The following is a 19,777-nucleotide window of genomic DNA, read 5'->3' as shown; positions in this document are numbered from 1 at the left end:
GACTGACCTAGAACAGGGGACTGGACTGTGTCAGTACCCCCCCCCCCCCCCCCCTAAAACCTCTTACAAATTCGGTCAGGCAGCAAGGGGAAGTCTTGCGGACTGGTGCTGTGGCTGGTCTTGCTGATGGCAAAGTGTGTTTAATAAAATGCTTTTGTGAAGTGTCTCTGCACATGATCTAAACAATCACACATCACCAGTATTACTTCACAGTGGAGAACTTAGTCGTGAGTTTTAATCCAACCAATGCCATAGCCTAGCTACAGTAACGTTTGATGCTCATCTGGTAAGTAACCAATCACACATCCAGATAATCTATTCTTCTGTCCCACTCTGCTAGTGTAGCTGGCCGTTATGATGGACAGTCAGACTTAGGGGAGAGGGGCTGAAAGTGAACTGTTTGTTCTGGATGCCTGCTAGCTCTTCAGGGACCTCTGTGGCCCAGGCTTTCCCCACAGATAACTGAAGCCAGGAAATGGTGCAGGCTGTGTCTTGCCGTGTGGTGGCTCAGGGATAAGCTTTGCTTTGTTCTGCTGTACGGGTTGGCCTGCATGTGAACCTCCTGTGTGAGACAACATTTGGCTCCACAAGAAACCCAGATTAGTTCCAGTCTGGAGTCTATAAACAATATGCATTTCAACACCTCTCTAATGCATAGACACTCCCCAGTGAAGAATGCCCCCTCGTGATCTGACTTTGGTTTCTGTTGGGAAGAAATAATGTCACCTCTTTTTAAAGCCCATGCTTCTCTCAGGAACACCATAGAGGCGTGTAGGCTGTGGACCAGGGACAGAGAGCTGTCAGAAGTCTCACAACAAGACCAGGGATGCCAGACAGGCCCCTACGTGCCAAGTGTAGCTAGGTGTCTCCTGGCCTCCTGCCGTTGGACACAGCAAGATGAAACCACAACAGTCTACATTACAGCTTAATTTATACACTCACCAGCGAGTGTATTAGTTTATACACTCACCGGCCAGTTGATTAGTTACAACACCCCATACACTAAATTGAAGAAGCCGCTCCATTGGGTCCTCAATCACCAACACTGGACAATTGAGGAGCGGAAAAACGTTGTCTTGCCCGACAAATGCTGTTGCATCATGCTGATGGCAGTGTCTGGATTTGGTGTTAACAGTCCATGGCCTCATCCTGCCTGGTGTCAATGGTACAGGCTAGTGGCGGTGGTGTACTGGTGTGGGGAATGTTTTCCTGTCACACGTTAGATCCCTTGATACCAATTGAGCAACAAAGGTTTCCGACACCTTGTAAAATCCATGCCCCGAAGAATTCTGACTGGTTTTTTTGGGGGGGGGGGCTGGAGGCAAAGGGTGGTCTGACACAGTACTAGAAGGGTGTACCCAATAAACTGGACGGTGAGTATATGTTTGCTCCGACTGGTATTTTTAGACCTCCCTGTAATACTTTTTGCTGGCTAGAATTGGATGTATCTATAATGTTATGTCAGGAATATATTTGACTAGCTCCTAAGTCTGTAGAATGTGGATTTTCACCAGTGGAGGCTCCTCAGAGGCAGATAGGGAGGACCATCCTCCTCAGTGAATTTCAGAAAATGTTTAATATTGAAACATTGAAGTTATCCTTTTTAGATAAAGCTAAATATATTAACTTTACCAAATGATTAAAACGTACTGTTTTGCAATGAAGGTCTACAGTAGCCCCAGCAGCACTGTAGGGTAGCACAGTGGTGTAGCCAAAGGACAGCTAGCTTGTTTCATCCACTGGGTACATTGACTTCAATATAAAACCTAGGAGGCTCATGGTTCTTACCCCCCTCCATAGACTTACATAGTAATTATGACAACTTCCGGAGGACGTCCTCCAACCTATCAGAGCTCTTGCGGCATTAACTAACATGCTGTCCACCCAATCAAAGGATCAGAGAATGAATCTAGTACTGAAAGCACTGCAGTGCATAACATGTGGTGAGTAGTTGACTCAAAGAGACAGACAATGGTAGAACAAATGAATTTCTTCCAAAATTAAGGAGCAGTGAAAGAGAGCTATATTTCATAGTGTGTGTGTGTACACGGTACCAGTCAAAAGTTTGGACACCTACTCATTCAAGGGTTTTTCTTTATTTTTACTATTTTCCACATTGTAGAATAATAGTGAAGACATCAAAACTATGAAATAACACACATGGAAACATGTAGTAACCAAAAAAGTGTTAATCGAATCAAAATAGATTTGAGATTCTTCAAATAGCCACCCTTTGCCTTGATAACAGCTTTGCACACACTTGGCATTCTCTCAACCAGCATCACCTGGAATGCTTTTCCAACAGTCTTGAAGGAGTTCCCACATATGCTGAGCACTTGTCAGCTGCTTTTCCTTCACTCCCCGCCCGACTCATCCCGAACCATCTCAATTTGGTTGAGGTCAGGTGATTGTGGAGGCCAGGTCATTTGATGCAGCACTCCATCACTCTCCTTCGTAAAATAGCCCTTACATAGCCTGTAGGTGTGTTAGGTTATTTTCCTGTTGAAAAACAAATGATAGCCCCACTAAGCCAAAACCAGATGGGATGGTGTATCGCTGCAGAATGCTGCGGTAACCATGCTGGTTTAGTGTGCCTTGAAATCATAAATAAATCACAGATCACATCATTATTTGGGAGGCAATTTCTGAGGCTGGTAACTCTAATGAACTTATCATTTACATTTACATTACATTTAAGTCATTTAGCAGACGCTCTTATCCAGAGCGACTTACAAATTGGTGCATTCACCATATGACATCCAGTAGAACAGTCACTTTACAATAGTGCATCTAAATCTTAAAGGGGGGGTGAGAAGGATTACTTATCCTATCCTAGGTATTCCTTAAAGAGGTGGGGTTTCAGGTGTCTCCGGAAGGTGGTGATTGACTCCGCTGTCCTGGCGTCGTGAGGGAGTTTGTTCCACCATTGGGGGGCCAGAGCAGCGAACAGTTTTGACTGGGCTGAGCGGGAACTGTACTTCCTCAGTGGTAGGGAGGCGAGCAGGCCAGAGGTGGATGAACGCAGTGCCCTTGTTTGGGTGTAGGGCCTGATCAGAGCCTGGAGGTACTGAGGTGCCGTTCCCCTCACAGCTCCGTACGCAAGCACCATGGTCTTGTAGCGGATGCGAGAGCTTCAACTGGAAGCCAGTGGAGAGAGCGGAGGAGCGGGGTGACGTGAGAGAACTTGGGAAGGTTGAACACCAGACGGGCTGCGGCGTTCTGGATGAGTTGTAGGGGTTTAATGGCACAGGCAGGGAGCCCAGCCAACAGCGAGTTGCAGTAATCCAGACGGGAGATGACAAGTGCCTGGATTAGGACCTGCGCCGCTTCCTGTGTGAGGCAGGGTCGTACTCTGCGGATGTTGTAGAGCATGAACCTACAGGAACGGGCCACCGCCTTGATGTTAGTTGAGAACGACAGGGTGTTGTCCAGGATCACGCCAAGGTTCTTAGCGCTCTGGGAGGAGGACACAATGGAGTTGTCAACCGTGATGGCGAGATCATGGAACGGGCAGTCCTTCCCCGGGAGGAAGAGCAGCTCCGTCTTGCCGAGGTATCTGTAGCAGAGGTAACTCTGGGTCTTATATTCCTGTGGTAGTCCTCATGAGAGCCAGTTTCTTCACAGCACTTGATGGTTTTTGCGACTGCACTTAAACTTTCAAGGTTTTTGAAATGTTCCTTATTGACTGACCTACATGTCTTAAAGTAATGATGGGTTGTCATTTCTCTTTGCTTATTTGAGCTGTTCTTGCCATAATATGGACTTAGCCCTATTTGGTAAAAGACCATCTTCTGTATACCCCCCTACATTGTCACAACACAACTGATTGGCTCAAATGCATTAAAGAGGAAAGAAATTCCACAAATTAACTTCGAAGGCACACCTGTTAATTGAAATGCATTCCAGGTGACTACCTCATTAAGCTGGTTGAGAGAATGCCAAGAGTGTGCAAAGCTGTCATCGAGGCAAATGGTGGCTGTTTGTAGAATCTCAAATATGAAATATATTTTGATTTAACACTTTTTGTGGTTACTACATGATCCCATATGCGTTATTACATAGTTTTAATGTCTTTACTATTATTCTTCAATGTAGAAAATAGTAAAACATAAAGAACCTTTGAATGATTAGGTGTTCTAAAACTTGTGTACAGTACATGTCAAAAGTTTAGACACACCTACTCATTCAAGGGTTTTTCTTTATTTTTACTATATTCTTCTACATTGTGGAAAATTATTTTTTAGTCTTCAACGCTACCAAAACATTTTTATTGAAACTGATGGAGTCACGCATGATTCACCGGACAATATTTTGAAAGAGGAAGTAAAGTTCTAATTTCAGTCTCCTCCATCTCCACTAACTGAAGCTAATTGTATGGATTTTTGTCCTATTAATAATGAAACGTTTACATCTACAGAAAGACTCATGTGAAGACCAACTAACAGAGGAGGAACTTCTTGATGCAATTAAAGCCTTTAAGTCTAGGAAAATTCCAGGGCATTATGTCATACCAGTGAAAGTGTACCAATTTTTTTTATATACTCAGAGGACCATTATTAGCATGTTTTAAACACTCCTTTATAAACAGTAGATTATCGGACACATAACAAGAAGGTCTGATTTCATTATTACTGTGGTGTATGTATAAAGATCCAGTCCATTTAAAAAAAAAGAACTGGAGGCCTCTTACACTTCAGTGTTGTGATGCAAATTTCTAGCTAAATGCTTGGCGCATAGAATTGAAAAGGTATTGTCAGATATTATTCATCCTAATCAGACAGGTTTTTTACATGGACGATACATTGGCGATTAATATAAGACAAGTACTGGAAACAATAGAATACTATGAATCGTGGAAATCAGGCCTGGTTTTCATGGCTGACTTTGAAAAGGCTTTTGATAAAGTACAACTGGAGTTTACATATAAATGTCTAGAATATTTCCATTTTGGAGAATCTCTTATAAAATGGGTTCAAGTTATGTATAGTAACCCTAGGTGTAAAATAGTAAATAATGGTTACATCTCAGAAAGTTTTAAACTGTCAAGAGCAGTAATGGCGCTGACAGAGATGGTCGCCTCGCTTCAGGTCCTTTGGAAACTATGCAGTTATTTGTTTTTAAGTATTATTTCTTACATTGTTATCCCAGAAAATATTGTGTTATTACATACAGCAGGGAAGAACTATTGGATATAAAGTGATGTCAACTTACCAACATTACAACCAGGAATACGTCTTTCCCAAAGTGGATTCTTTGTTCGGACCTCCACCCTGGACATGGGATCTTATCCCAGAGGCCGACCCAAAACAGCGCTGTCACCGCAGGAGAGGCAGACGGAGCGACCTACTGCTCAGACTCAGAAGTCTAGCACACCATCCACCACTTCCGAGCATATTACCCACCAATGTCCAATCTCTAGATAACAAGGTGGATGAAGTTAGTGCACGAGTTGCCTTCCAGAGAGACATCAGAGATTGTAACATTCTCTGTTTTACGGAAACATGGTTCACTCGCGATATGTTGTCAGAGTCAGTACAGCCACCCGGTTTAGTCATGCATCGTGCCGACAGAAACAAACATCTCTCTGGTAAGAAGGGCTGGGGGTGTATGCCTTTATGATTAACGACTCATGGTGTAATCACAACAACATACAGGCACTCAAGTCCTTTTGTTCACCTGACCTAGAAAACCTTACAATCAAATGCCGACTGCATTATCTTCCAAGAGAATTCTCTTCAATTATAATCACAGCCATATATAACCATACATCATGAGGCTGCATCTATTGTAGCTGGGGATTTTAACAAAGCTAACCCGAGAACAAGACTACCATCAGCATATCGAATGCATGACACGAGCTGGTAGCATTCTGGATCATTGTTATTCTAACTTCTGCGATGCATACAAAGCCCCCCCCCCCAATCTGACCATGACTCCATTGTGTTGCTCCCAGCTTATAGACAGAAACTAAAACAGGAAATGCCAGTTCTCAGGTCTATCCAACTCTGGGCTGACCACGCTTCAAGATTGCTTCGATCACGTGGACTGGGATATGTTCTGGATAGCCTCAGACGATAACATTGATGTATACGCTGACTCGGTGAGCGAGTTTATTAGCAAGTGCATCGGAGATGTAGTACCCACTGTGACTATTAAAACCTTTCCTAACCAGAAACTGTGGATTGATGGCAGCATTCAAGCAAAACTGAAAGAGCGAACCAATTCAACTGCTCAAACATGAGACGTATGTGGCAGGGTCTACAGTCAATCACGGATTACAAAAAGAAAACCAGCCCCGTCGTGGACATCAACGTCCTGCTCCCAGACAATTTAAACAACTTCTTTGCTCACTTTGAGGATAATACAGGGCCACTAACACTGCCCGCTACCAAAGCCTGTGGGCTCTCCTTGTCCGTGGCCAAAATGAGTAAAACATTCAAACGTGTTAACTCTCGCAGGGCTGCCTGCCCAGACGGCATTAATAGCCGCGTCTTCAGAGCATGCACAGACCAGCTGGCTGGTGTGTTTACTGACATATTCAATCAATCCCTATCCCAGCCTGCTGTCCCAACATGCTTCAAGATGGCCACCATTGTTCCTGTTCCCAAGAAAGCTAAGGTAACTGAACTAAATGACTACTGCCCTGTTGTACTCACTTCTGTCATCATGAAGTGCTTTGAGAGGCTAGTCAATCACCTCCACCCTACCTGACACCCTATACCCACTCCATTTTCCTTACCGCCCCAATAGGTCCACTGACGACGCAATCACACTGCACACTGCCCTAACCCATCTGGACAAGAGGAATACCTATGTGAGAATTCTGTTTATTAACTAGAGCTCAGCATTTAACACCATAGTACCCTCCAAACTCATCATTAAGCTCGGGACCTGAATTTCTTTTAACTAGGGAAATTGTGTCACTTCTCTTTTTTTACATTTTATTTAACCTTTATTTAACTAGGCAAGTCAGTTAAGAACAAATTCTTATTTTCAATGACAGCCTAGGAACAGTGGGTTAACTGCCTGTTCAGGGGCAGAACGACAGATTTGTACCTTGTCAGCTCTGGGATTTGAACTTGCAACCTTTCGTTTACTAGTCCAACACTCTAACCACTAGACTACCCTGTGCAAGTAGAGTCTGGGTATATGCAACAGTTTGGTCTGCCTGGCTAGTAGCGAACTGTGTGAAGACCATTTCTCCTAACAAAGAGTAATTAATTTGCCAGAATTTTACATAATTATGACATAACGTTGAAGGTTGTGCAATGTAACAGCAGTAATTAGACTTAGGGATGCCACCCGTTAGATAAAATATGGAATGGTTCCGTATTTCACTGAAAGAATAAACGTTTTGTTTTCTAAATGATAGTTTCCGGATTTGACCGTATTAACAATCTAAGGCTCGTATTTCTGGGTGTTATTAAGATTTCATATTTGATAGAGCAGTCTGACTGAGCAGTGGTAGGTAGCAGCAGGCTCGAAGGAAACATTCAAACAGCACTTTCGTGCATTTGCCAGCAGCTCGTCGCTGTGCTGTTTATGACTTCAAGCATATCAACTCCCGAGATTAGGCTGGCAATACTATAGTGCCTATAAGAACATCCAATAGTGAAAGGTAAATGAAATACAAATGCTATAGAGAAATAGTCCTACAATTCCTATAATAACTACAACCTAAATCTTCTTACCTTGGAATATTGAAGAATCATGTTAAAAGGAACCACCAGCATTCATATGTTCTGAGCAAGGAACTTAAACGTTAGCTTTCTTACATGGCAAATATTGCTCTTTTACTTCTCCAACACTTTGGTTTTGCATTATGTAAACCAAATTGAACATGTTTCATTATTTATTTGAGACTAAATTGATTCTGTTGATGTATTATATTAAGTTCAAATAAAAGTGTTCATTCAGTATTGTTGTAATTGTCATTATTACATATATATACAAATCAGGGGATTTAATCGGTATCGGCTTGTTTTGGTCCTCCAATAATCGGTATCGGAAAAATCATAATCAACCTCTAGTTTCGACCCCGCTCTGTGCAACTGAGTCCTTGAATTTCTGACGGGGCGCTCCCAGGTGAGGAAGGTAGGAAACAACATCTCCACCCCGCTGATCCTCAGCACTGGGGCCCCACAAGGGTGCGTTCTCAGCCCTCTCCTGTACTCCCTGTTCACCCATGACTGCGTGGCCATACACGCTTCCAAGTTAATCATCAAGTTTGCAGACGACACTATAGTGGCAGGCTTGATTACCAACAACGGCAAGACGGTCTACAGGGAGGAGGTGAGAGCCCTGAGAACAAGACGTCCATCAGCATAGTGTGGTGTCAGGGTTATAACCTCTTACTCAACGTCAACAAAACAAAGGAGATGATCGTGGACTTCAGGAAACGGCAGAGGTAGCACCCAACCCCCCCACCTCCCATCCACATTGACGGGACAGTTGCGGAAAAGGTGGGAAGTTTTAAGTTCCTCTGCATACACATCACGGACAAACTGAAATGGTCCTCCCACACAGACAGCATGATGAAGAAGGTGCAACAGCGCCTCTTCAACCTCAGGAGGCTGAATAAACGTTGCTTGTCACCTAAAAACCTCACACACTTTTACAGATGCACAATTGAGAACACCCTGTCGGGCTGTATCACCGCCTGGTACAGCAATTGCACCCCACTCAACTGCAAGGCTCTCCAGAGGGTGGTGCGGTCTGCACAACACATCCCTCCAGGAGACCTACAGAACCAGATGTCACAGGAAAGCCAAAGAAATCATCAAGGACAACAACCACCCGAGCCACTGCCTGTTCACCCCGCTATCATCCAGAAGGCGAGGTCAGTACAGGTGCATCAAAGCTGGGACCGAGAGACTGAAAAACAACTTCTATCTCAAGGCAATCGGACTGTTAAATTATATGAGCAAAAAATATTCAATATTATTTAATGGTAAGCCAGGCAAATTTAAAAGGGCCTATTTCTATAACAACTATAAATTCGGAGGGCAGAAATGAATAAATATTAAAGCTTAAGACCTCTCACTAAAGGCATCAGTCATAAAAAAGTTCAATACTAATATACTAGTTATACTGGTAAATTAGTAAGAATGTCTCACCCCGTGTTCAAGAATGGCCTTTACCCTTTATTCAGATGACAACTGCTCACTTTCAGTTATTTGAAAACAAAATAATCTCAAATATCGTTATTTTTTAAATTTTCAACAAGACTAAGAAAGTTGGTTGCAATTTAAGTTTAATCCACCTGAAAAGACAGAACAAATAATAACACAAATATTTCAGTTTGGGCCGCCTAATGTCATAATTTTACATAATTATGACATTGAAGGTTGTGCAATATAACAGGAATATTTAGACTTATGGATGCCACCCGTTAGATAAAATACGGTCTTGTTTTCGAGATGATAGTTTCCGGATTCGACCATATTAATGACCTAAGGCTCGTATTTCTGTGTGTTATAATTAAGTCTATGATTTGATAGAGCAGTCTGACTGAGCGATGGTAGGCACCAGCAGGCATTCATTCATTGAAACAGAACTTTCCTGCGTCTTGCCAGTAGCTCGTCGCTGTGCTTCAAGCATTGAGTTGTTTATGACTTTAAGCCTATCAACTCCCGAGATTAGGCTGGTGTAACTGATGTGAAATGGCTAGCTAGTTAGCGGGGTGTGCGCTAATAGCATTTCAAACGTCACTCACTCTGAGACTTGGAGTGGTTGTTCCCCTTGCTCTGCAAGGGCTGCGGCTTTTGTGGAGCGATGGGTATAGCTGCTTCGAGGGTGGCTGTTGTCGATGTGTTCCTGGTTCGAGCCCAGGTAGGGGCGAGGAGAGGGACGGAAGTTATACTGTTATACTGGCAATACTAAAGTATTCTTAAAGAAAAACTAACAGGTCTGGGAGAGCTGGAATTCTTACTGGTTGGTAGGTGATCAAATACTTATGTCATGCAATAAAATGCTAATTAATTACTTAAAAATCATACAATGTGATTTTCTGGATTTTTGTTTTAGATTCCGTCTCTCACAGTTGAAGTGTACCTATGATAAAAATTACAGACCTCTACATGCTTTGTAAGTAAGAAACACTGCCAATTTTGCAGGTTATCAAAAACTTGTTCTCCCCACTGTAACTATTGTAAAATAGATTGTGTCTTTAAAATGTGTATAATATGTATAAACAGAAGGTAGAAGCCTAAGTGTTATGGTTCATTAGTTTACTCCAATTGGGGGAGGGGTGGTAGGGTTTGCGGGAATAATAATAATACAGTGCCTTGCAAAAGTATTAATTCCCCTTGGTGTTTTTCCTATTTTGTTGCATTACAACCTGTAATTTAAATGTATTTTTATTTGGATTTCATGTAATGGACATACGCAAAATAGTCCAAATTGGTGAAGTGAAATGGAAAAAAATAACTTGTTTAAAAATATATATCTTAAAAACAGAAGTGGTGCGTGCAAATAAGTGCATCAAGGATGTCGTCCCCATAGTGACTGTACGTACATACCCCAACCAGAAGCCATGGATTACAGGCAACATTCGCACTGAGCTAAAGGGTAGAGCTGCCGCTTTCAAGGTGCGGGACTCTAACCCGGAAGATTACAAGAAATCCTGCTATGCCCTGCGACGGACTATCAAACAGGCAAAGTGTCAATACAGGGTTAAAATTGAATCATACTACACCGGCTCCAACGCTCATCTTATGTGGCAGGGCTTGCAAACTATTACAGACTACAAAGGGAAGCACAGCCGCGAGCTGCCCAGTGGAACGAGCCTACCAGACCAGCTAAATCACTTCTATGCTCTCTTCGAGACAAGCAACACTGAGTCATCCATGAGAGCATCAGCTGTTCCGGATGACTGTGATCACGCTCTCCGTAGCCGACGTGAGTAAGACCTTTAAACAGGTCAATCAATTACCAGGATGTGGGGCCAGGTGAATTACTAGGATGTGTGCTCCGGGCATGTGCTGACCAACTGGCATGTGCTGACCAACTGGCAAGTATCTTCACTGACATTTTCAACATGTCCCTGATTTGAGTCTGTTATACCAACATGTTTCAAGCAGACCAAGAACACAAAGGCAACCTGCCTAAATGACTACAGACCACTCACGTCCGTAGCCATGAAGTGCTTTGAAAGGCTGGTAATGGCTCACATCAACACCATTTTCCCAGAAACCCTAGACCCACTCCAACCCTAGACCCACTCCAACCCACCCCCCAAACAGATCCACAGATGATGCAATCTCTATTGCACTCCACACTGCCCTTTCCTACCGGGACAAAAGGAACACCTATGTGAGAATGCTATTCATTGACTCCAGCTCAGCGTTCAACACCATAGTACCCTCAAAGCTCATTACTAAGCTTAGGAACCTGGGACTAAACACCAACCTCTGTAACTGGATCCTGGACTTACTGACGGGCCGCCCCCCAGGTGGTGAGGGTAGGTAGCAACACATCCGCCACACTGATCTTCAACACGGGGGCCCCTCGGGTGCGTGCTCAGTCCCCTCCTGTACTCGCTGTTCACCCACGACTGCATGGCCAGGCACGACTCCAACACCATCATTAAGTTTGCAAACGACACGCAGTGGTAGGCCTGATCACCCACAATGACGAGACAGCCTATAGGGAGGAGGTCAGAAACCTTTTTTATTTTATTTTTTCACCTTTATTTAACCAGGTAGGCTAGTTGAGAACAAGTTCTCATTCACAACTGCGACCTGGCCGGGTGTTGCCAGAATAACAACCATTCCCTCAACGTAACCAAGACTAAGGAGATGATTGTGGACTACAGGAAAAGGAGGACCGAGCACACCCCCATTCTCATCGACGGGGGTGTAAGGGAGCAGGTTGAGAGCTTCAAGTTATTTGGTGTCCACATTGTGACGGCCCTGAATTTTTCTGAACCGTCTCAGTGCAGCTCCTTCCAATAGGGCACTTTCCCTTTAATTCCCAATTAAATAGCCAGTATCAGCTGCGCAAAAGGGGGGTTGTGATGGAGACGTGCATGAGGATGTGTTCAACCCTCTGTTCCGAAGCTTCTCTATTCCGTTTGTTTTGTTGCCGTTAAACGTGTGTTTTGTAGCCTAAGAGAGTTTACCCAGGATCGGATCCACTCTTTGCGTCCCTGGACTACACCTCTCCGTTCTTCGTGGCCTTTCTCCGCTGGAGATCTATTGGCGGATTGGATTGTCTGACTGACCGACTGACTACCACCTTTTTGTATACGGTATTTCATTTGTTTGGATGTGATGTATACTGTGATTTGGGTAGTTAGTGGTAGTTGAGGACTTAATTAAGAGTTGATCCGCTTTAAGGTTCTGTGGTAAAGTAATTGTTATATTGATTGTATGTTTAATACTGGGTTTACGCTACACGGAACGAACGGACAAACATCGCGAGACAAAAGTCACTTGAGTTCACTGAACTCCTTTACCGGGCAGGACTCTTTTTAGGCCCGAGGTACAGGACATTTCTGGAGGAACCAGAACTCATTGTGATATTATTATATATGTGTGTAATCATTGTTGTTGCTAATACAACCCACGCAACAGAATATAATTGTTTTTGAAGTTCTTTTCAATGTTTTAAGGGTTTATGAAAAGTTTATTTCCATCCTGACTTTTACATACGTCCTTTGTATTGGTGTAGACTTGACGGACCAGATGGGACTCATTCCCACCCAAACTAAAAGGAGAAACTAATGTTTTCTCTGGTAGGCACAACCTACCTGGCACCCCTATAAATAATAACCTCAAGTCAAAACCGTTACATAAAAAATGGCACCCCAGATGGGACAGCTCAACATTGAGAACTAACCAAAGCAAATATTTTGTGTGGAATTAAAACAATGGATTCACCCCAAGATAATGTGCTCATCCATGTCATACCTGTCAATGGGAATACACAGGGCCATTCTGACCATCAAGCTGACAATACAAATCATAATGTGAATGGAGATAATGGAGTTGATTTGGGCCAGAGCCCTGGGAATCTGAATGCTCGGCCTGAGCCACAGGCCACAGGAGGTCTAACCAGTTACTCACTTATTGACATGGATCTGTGTGGAAGTACTGAGCTAGTCCTCCCTCTGACACCCAACCTTCCTCCATTGTCTGGTTTATCTCCAGAGGTTGTAGTCTTACAACTTCAAGGTGACATCCTTGATATTCGTCGGACTCAACAACATCTCCAAACTCTTATCCACCATAAATTCAAATGTCTGAGGGAAGAGCAACAACAGAGTGCCATGGAATTCAGAAACTCACTGAGCACTCTAACCCACACGCTGACAGAGCTCAGTGAGAGTGGAAGACGGGAAATGACTGGTGCCATGGACAGGCAGTTTGACTACCAACGAAACCAACTCACTGCCACTCTCCAATGGCGCCTGCAACATCACCACACTGAGGTCCTCAAGGACGTTAATTCTGTTTTTTCTCCCATGGTTAACACTGTAGACCACTTGCAGACAGAGCTCTCTAATTGTGTTAAAATGTTGGATGACGTGTCTGTGGACATGGCCTCCATTAGGCACAACTCCTTACACAGAGTTTCCCTGGTGTCCACTTCAGTTCAGACCACTGAGGGCCAAGCTGGCACCTCTGAACAGCCAAGACCAGGCCATGCTGCAGCCACCCCTTGCAGGATGCAATCCACCATGCATCCTGGTGTTCATTTTCATTGTCCGATAACGCCCTCCCCCTCTACTTCCTCAATCCCTCCTAGCTCGTTTGTTCATTGTGATTTGAGTAGACGTCATGTGGGGGCGATGCCCATTAAATTGCAATTTCCCACCTTTGGGGAAAAAAGATGACAGTCCTGATCCGCTAATGTATCTAGAAAGATGTCGTGACTTTCTTGCCCTCAATCCCCTGGCTGACGAAGAACTCCTTGCCACATTGAGGAATGTGTTGCATGGGACAGCTCGAGACTGGTGGGATGTGGCACGTCTCACCACTACCTCCTGGGCTGACTTTGAGGCCAAGTTTTCCTCTGCATTTCTATCTGAGGACTACGCAGATGAATTGGCAGACAGAGTCAGAAATCGAGTACAAGGAGAGAAAGAGAGTATCCGTGACTTTGCATACGGTTACCACTCCCTGTGCAGAAGGTGGAAACCTGGCATTGAGGAGGAAGAGGTCATTAAATTGATCTTGAAGAACATCAACCCACTACTAGCCAGTCAACTCCGAGAACGAGTCACCACTGTCGATGGACTGGTTCGCTTGGGACAGCAGTTTGAGAAGGACAGAGAATGCCAACAGCAATATGACCAGAGAAAGAAACAGACACCCAAACAGTTACCCAAGACAGACCCTCAACAACAGCCAGAGTCTCCAGCCAAGACCCCTCTCATGTTTTGTTGGAGATGTAGCCAAAAGGGACATTCTTCAGCTACATGTCCAAGACCGTATCAAGTAAACCCTTCCAGAAACCACAAATCACAACAGGCCAACACACCTAACTCTCTTCGCAGCAATGACCATCCTTCTCTGGGTGCTTTAACCAGAGCTGAAACCCCAAGAGTCACTGCCTACGCCCCCCATCGACATCCCCTTCCTTTCAGTTAATACCGCACCAACTGGTGTTACCCCTGTCCATAGGCCCATGGACAGGAAGAGCCATCTTGGATACCGGGTCATCCTACACACTGCTCAATGAGAAACTGTGGAAGGAGGTTAACGGTCCACAATACAACTTGAAGCCGTGGACAGAAGGTCCACTCTATCTGGCTGATGGTGAGGCTAGACGACCCCTTGGATGGAGTGAGGTAGAGTTCCGCCTGTGTAACCGCTCCTATATGATTCCTTCTGTTATCCTACAAACCAGGAACCTTGCTTTTCCTGTCGTGTTGGGAATTGATTTCATGTACTTCAGTGGTGTCCAGATTGATATCGCACACAATTGCTACTGGTTTCCATACAATCCGAGCGAGAAGCATTTCTTCCAATCAGAAGCTATGAAGTTACATGATTGGGGTTCAAATGTGGCAGTCTTCTCTGCCATTGCTCCGGTACCACTAACCCTCGATAATCCTTCTGACGATCTCCTTTTACAGGCTGTGAGAAGAGCTCAGCTGGAACAGCCAGAGGAGTTAAGGCTGTTGGAACAGCTGCAGAATAATGCTGATGTATGTACTTCAAAGCTGGGACGCACCAGGCTCCTGAAGCACAAAATATTCCTTACACAGGAAATGCCGATCAAGCAAAAGCCATATCGTTTGTCCCCAGCAAAGCTAATCATCCAAAAGGGACTCATAAATGATATGTTAACCCAAGATATAATAGAACGTTCCTCCTCTCCCTGGGCTGCTCCTGTTGTCCTCATCCCAAAAAAGACTGGTGGTCTTAGATTTTGTGTGGACTATAGGAAGACCAACAATGTTTCCCAGACTGATGCCTATCCTCTTCCCACCATCCATGAGATCCTGGAGTCGTTGTCTGGCGCTGTTGTGTTCACTACCCTTGACCTCAATAGTGGTTATTGGCAGGTTGAGATGGACCAGGAAAGCAAGGACAAGACTGCTTTTGTCTGTGCTGAGGGCTTGTTTTCCTTTAAGGTGATGCCCTTTGGATTAAAGAATGCCCCTGCCACTTTCCAAAGACTCATGGAGATTGCGTTAGGTGAGCTCAAAGGGAAGATCTGTTTCGTCTACCTGGACGATATAATTATCTACTCTCAGAACAGAGAAAGACACTTTCAAGATCTTCAAGCAGTGTTGGACAAGCTACGAGAAGCTGGTCTGACCTTGAATATGAAGAAGAGCAACTTCTGCCAAACCTCCCTGAAGTTCCTTGGCCATATTGTGTCTTTCGACGGCATTCATGTGGATTCTGAAAAGACAAAGGCTGTACAAGACTTCCCTGTGCCAACCACACTCAAGGCCCTTCAACGGTTCCTTGGTATGGCTGGATGGTACCATCGGTTTGTGTCGAACTTCTCCCAGGTGGCAGAACCCTCAACGCGTTGAACCGAAAAGGAGCGAAATTCCAATGGACGGCAGAGTGCCAGACCTCCTTTGAAACCCTGAAACGACATCTCGTCACACCTCCCATTTTAGGTCATCCCAACTTTGATTGCCCTTTTGTTGTTTACACTGATGCAAGTGATGTTGGACTTGGTGCTGTCCTAGTCCAACAGACTGGACTTGGCACTGAAGAAGTGCTAGCGTTCGCCAGTCGGACATTGAATGGAGCAGAACGGAACTACTCCACAACCGAGCAAGAGTGCCTTGCAGTTGTCTGGGCTTTGGAAAAGTGGAGGTACTACTTGGAGGGTAGACACTTCACTGTGGTCACTGACCATTCCTCCCTTGTGTGGGTGTTCAAGACCAACAAACCAAGCACCAGACTCATAAGATGGGCTCTACGGTTGCAAGAGTTCACCTTTGCAGTGGAATACAGGAAAGGAAAATACAACACTGTTCCAGATGCCTTGTCCAGAGCTCCTGCTTGTGATAATGGTGGCCCTCATCTTACATGTGCTACTGTCCTGTCAAGCAGTCGAGACTCGCCCAAAACGGACTTTCCCATCTCTGATGAGGCCATATGGAAAGCTCAACAGGATGATCCAGAAGTACAGGCTTTGTACCAGACTATCCTGGAAGATGGAGAAAAGATGGTCAATCCTACCACAAAGCTGACCATCATTGAAGATAAAGTCTACCGAGTCGTACAACTACCTCACAGAACACTCTACCAAATGTACATACCGGACACTCTACGCCTACAACTGCTTCAACATTTCCATGAAGACCCATTAGCTGGTCATTTGGGCAGGTTCAAAACCTACAAGCGGTTGCAAGCATTACTCTACTGGCCACATCTGAGCATGGATGTGAAGTCACACATCCGAAACTGTCAGGTTTGTCAAATGTACAAACCAGAAGGTAGAAAGCCTGCTGGCATGTTGCAGCAAACGGTGGTTACCCGACCTTGGGAAATGTTAGGAGTGGATTTGATGGGTCCATTTCCTAGAAGCTCCAATCAGAATGTGTACATGCTTGTTTTTGTTGATTATTATTCAAAGTGGGTGGAACTCTTTTCCCTGCGTCAGGCCACAGCAAGGACCGTCTCTAACATCCTTACGAAAGAGATCCTGACTCGCTGGGGAGTGCCTGATTACATCCTGTCTGATCGAGGTTCCCAATTTGTCTCTGATCTCTTTGAGGAGACCTGCCAAAGATGGAACCTGAGGCAGAAGTTGACCACGGCCTATCACCCACAGACCAATCTCACTGAGAGAGTAAATCGAACCTTGAAGACAATGATTGCTTCCTATGTAGGGACCCAGCACAAACACTGGGACAAGCACCTTCATGAGTTTCGATTTGCCCTGAATTCTGCTGTGCAAGAGTCCACTGGAGTCACACCTGCAGAGCTGAACCTAAGTCGTCCTCTCCGAGGACCCTTGGATATGGTGCTACAGCCCCAGCAGCTTACTCCAGACGCTGCTTGCTATGACCAGGTAGGCCATCTCCATGACTTGAGAGCTCTTGTCTCAAAGAACATGATCCAGGCTCGACTCAAGCAGAAGAGAAATTATGATAAGAACAGACGAGACATGCAGTTCCAGCTTCGTGATCGGGTGTGGCTTCGCTCTCATCCTTACTCGAAAGCTGAACAATTCTTCTCGGCCAAGCTCGCTCCTAAATGGCAAGGACCATATAGGATTGTGGAGCAGATGGGCCCTTTGAACTACCGAGTGGTGAAAGAGGACACAGGTGAAGATATGCGCATCGTCCATGTCTCACGCCTTAAGGCCTGTTACCCTCGGCTGAGGAATTGGAGGCGATTGAGCGCCGCAAGGTCCTGGATATCTTTGAAGAGGATAGTGAGGATACTTTTCTCGGATTCCCAGACCCAGAAGTCTCGCACCTTAAGGCCTGTGACTCCTCAGCTGAGGAGCGTGAGCTGCAAAAAGTAATGAATCTTTTTGTAGAGGAAAGCGATGAGGAGACCTTTCTCGGTTTCCCCGACCAAGATGTGCCTTCCAGGGCAATGGTCGGCTTTTTCCAGGGGAGGGGGTGTGTGACGGCCCTGAATTTTTCTGAACCGTCTCAGTGCAGCTCCTTCCAATAGGGCACTTTCCCTTTAATTCCCAATTAAATAGCCAGTATCAGCTGCGCAAAAGGGGGGTTGTGATGGAGACGTGCATGAGGATGTGTTCAACCCTCTGTTCCGAAGCTTCTCTATTCCGTTTGTTTTGTTGCCGTTAAACGTGTGTTTTGTAGCCTAAGAGAGTTTACCCAGGATCGGATCCACTCTTTGCGTCCCTGGACTACACCTCTCCGTTCTTCGTGGCCTTTCTCCGCTGGAGATCTATTGGCGGATTGGATTGTCTGACTGACCGACTGACTACCACCTTTTTGTATACGGTATTTCATTTGTTTGGATGTGATGTATACTGTGATTTGGGTAGTTAGTGGTAGTTGAGGACTTAATTAAGAGTTGATCCGCTTTAAGGTTCTGTGGTAAAGTAATTGTTATATTGATTGTATGTTTAATACTGGGTTTACGCTACACGGAACGAACGGACAAACATCGCGAGACAAAAGTCACTTGAGTTCACTGAACTCCTTTACCGGGCAGGACTCTTTTTAGGCCCGAGGTACAGGACATTTCTGGAGGAACCAGAACTCATTGTGATATTATTATATATGTGTGTAATCATTGTTGTTGCTAATACAACCCACGCAACAGAATATAATTGTTTTTGAATTTCTTTTCAATGTTTTAAGGGTTTATGAAAAGTTTATTTCCATCCTGACTTTTACATACGTCCTTTGTATTGGTGTAGACTTGACGGACCAGATGGGACTCATTCCCACCCAAACTAAAAGGAGAAACTAATGTTTTCTCTGGTAGGCACAACCTACCTGGCACCCCTATAAATAATAACCTCAAGTCAAAACCGTTACAACATCAACAACAAACTAGAATGGTCCAAACACACCAAGACAGTCGTGAAGAGGGCACAACAAAGCCTATTCCCCCACGGGAAACTAAAAAGATTGGGCATGGGTCCTGAGATCCTCAAAAGGTTCTACAGCTGCAACATCGAGAGCACGGTTGTGGCTGCAGAGGGTAGTGCGTACGGCCCAATACAGTATATCACTGGGGCTAAGCTGCCTGCCATCCAGGACCTCTACACCAGGCGGTGTCAGAGGAAGGCCCTAAAAATTGCCAAAGACCCCAGCCACCCCAGTCATAGACTGTTCTCTCTAATACCACATGGCCAGCGGTACCGGAGTGCCAAGTCTTGGACAAAAAGGCTTCTCAACAGTTTTTACCCCCAAGCCATAAGACTCCTGAACAGGTAATTAAATGGCTTCCCGGACTATTTGCATTGTGTGTACAACCCCTCATTTACGCTGCTGCTACTCTCTGTTTATCATACATGCATAGTCACTTTAACTATACATTCATGTACATTCTTCCTCAATTGGGCCGACCAACCAGTGCTCCCGCACATTGGCTAACCGGGCTATCTGCATTATGTCCCGCCACCCGCCAACCCCTCTTTTATGCTAATGCTACTCTCTGTTCATCATATATGCATAATCACTTTAATCATATCTACATGTACATACTACCTCAATCAGTCTGACTAACCGGTGTCTGTATGTAGCCTCGTTACTTTTATAGCCTCACAGCTGTATGTAGCCTCGCTATTGTTATTTCTCACTGTCTTTTTACTGTTTTATTTCTTTACTTACCTATTGTTCACCTAATACCTTTTTTGCACTTACTTA

General features: G+C 44.7%; 1 protein-coding gene and 1 long non-coding RNA gene across 2 annotated transcripts in view; one reads left to right on the top strand and one right to left on the bottom strand.

Annotated features, from left to right (window-relative positions):
• Positions 1-19,777, bottom strand: part of LOC123990671 — a 56,880-nt gene that overhangs the window by 8,565 nt on the left and 28,538 nt on the right. The gene's annotated exons all lie outside the window — the stretch shown is intronic.
• The window catches only part of LOC123990670 (5'-nucleotidase domain-containing protein 1-like), a 90,897-nt gene that overhangs the window by 44,568 nt on the left and 26,552 nt on the right, over positions 1-19,777 (top strand). The gene's annotated exons all lie outside the window — the stretch shown is intronic.

Source organism: Oncorhynchus gorbuscha, linkage group LG12 (genome assembly GCF_021184085.1).
Source record: "Oncorhynchus gorbuscha isolate QuinsamMale2020 ecotype Even-year linkage group LG12, OgorEven_v1.0, whole genome shotgun sequence".
NCBI classification, from domain to species: domain Eukaryota; kingdom Metazoa; phylum Chordata; class Actinopteri; order Salmoniformes; family Salmonidae; genus Oncorhynchus; species Oncorhynchus gorbuscha.
Note: the sequence above shows the minus strand (reverse complement) of the source record. Positions and strands in the feature narration are given on the sequence as shown.